This window comes from Crocodylus siamensis, chromosome 9 (genome assembly GCF_052110815.1).
Source record: "Crocodylus siamensis isolate JL-2025a chromosome 9, ASM5211081v1, whole genome shotgun sequence".
NCBI lineage: Eukaryota > Metazoa > Chordata > Crocodylia > Crocodylidae > Crocodylus > Crocodylus siamensis.
This window is the reverse complement of record NC_143403.1, coordinates 42,001,719-42,003,509: the sequence shown is the minus strand read 5'-3', so window position 1 is coordinate 42,003,509 and position 1,791 is coordinate 42,001,719.

Genomic DNA, 1,791 nt, shown 5'->3' with positions numbered 1-1,791 from the left:
GCTAACCTAAATCTTCCTTGTTGCAATTTCAGCCCATTGCTTTTTGTCCCATCTCCTTTGGACACTGAAAACAATGTGTCAACATCCTCTCTGAAATAGCCTCTTTTGTATTTGAAGACTGTAATCCAACCCCACCCACCCAGTCTTCTACAGGTTAGATAATCCCAATTCTTTCAAATTTTTCCTGTGTCATTTTTTGCTTGGTCTCTCATCATTGTTGTTATTCTCCTTTTTTTGCACTTCTCTTTCATAATTCATCTTGCAATCGCTATAACCTTTAAGTCCATTTCTGCAGTACTGCAGTACCCATCGTTCTACTAAATCCAGGATTTTGCACTTGTCCAGAGTGAATTTCATCTGATTTTTCCAAAGTATCCAAGCTGTTTTGAATCCTAATCCTGTCCTCCACCCTACCTGATCTTCTTTTGTGGGCATTTTGTCTTCAAGGAAGTTGAATCAGAACCAAACCCCAGGGACAAGAACAGCTCCAGCCCATCTTGACTAACTGAATCTATTTTTTGCAAAAAGGAGAAGTATTGCCTTGTTTAGCAGCAGCTTAAGGACAGTCAAACAGGGAGGAGACAGCAGTTCTCCTTATAATGATACTTTACAGCTAAAGGGAAGGGAATGATGGCTATTATTACCATGAAAGCCTCACTTAATACTTTGCATGCCAATCCGTTAGCCCTTTTCCCTTCTTTTCTTGCATCTTTAATAAAAAGTTGGAATTTTTTTATCATGGTGGCTGTTGCCATGACACTGAGCAGACTGCAGTCTCTGAACTCAAATCCTGAGCCTTGTTTAGCTGTTCAGCATTATGCAGGGACAGGGTCACTTTAATACCTTTGAATCTCTGGGCTCATTCATTCCATTGAAATGATCACAACAGCGTCTCTAAGCACTGCTGAAGTACAAAGGCTCATGATGTGGGGGGAATTCCTTCCCATGGCTGCTAGGCACAGTGCTCAGGACAGCCTGTGTATTAACATCACTGAGGGACTCAGGGTCCAGCAGAGTGGCAGAAGCAGCCTCCACGGGAGCAGGCTGTGGTGGAGTGAGAGCTCTTGCTCCCAAGGACAGTGCTGAATCCCCCACTGTGGGTGGTGCACTTATAGACTGCAGGTCACTTGCTTTCCTGTGATACATCCCCAAGGAATCTGTACAATCACAGCATTATTTTAAGAGATTCCTCCCTCCCTACTATAGGGTCTCATTTGCACGCAGGCAACCTGCAAAGCCACTCCTTGCTCCTAGCAAGCTTTCTTCCCCAGTTACCCTTCTGCCTCACTCCCCCATACAGCAACTTGGCTTCCTGCCATGTACCACTTTCATGATGGTGTATGTTACATCACCGGCATGTTTAATTCATAGGGCAGAACAAGAGAAGTGGTGAGATTCCCAGCAAAGAAATAAACTCTTTATGTTTCTCATCTCCAGGATCCTTCCAGGTGCTAGGAATCAGGGGCCAGGAACACCTTGGAGCCTTAGGCCCTCAGAGCATCTCTTTTACAATTAACCCCATCGGTTGTAGTTGCCTTGCTGCTAATCTTAACAGAGTAGGAGGGGAGCAAGTGTCTGCGTGCATGCGTATGTGGGGGAGTGCATTTGGAGTTAGCGAAGTGTGTGTCTCAGTAGCTGAGAACTGCACAGTCTAAGGCCATCTGAGCTTCTCATTCATTAAGCCGCCCCTTTGGAATGTTTCACTGCCCAATCAGCACGGCCCCTCTACCGCTCCGTGTGAATAATAATAATCCTTCAATGATTAGCAGGGCTCATGTGGTGTCGCGCTTG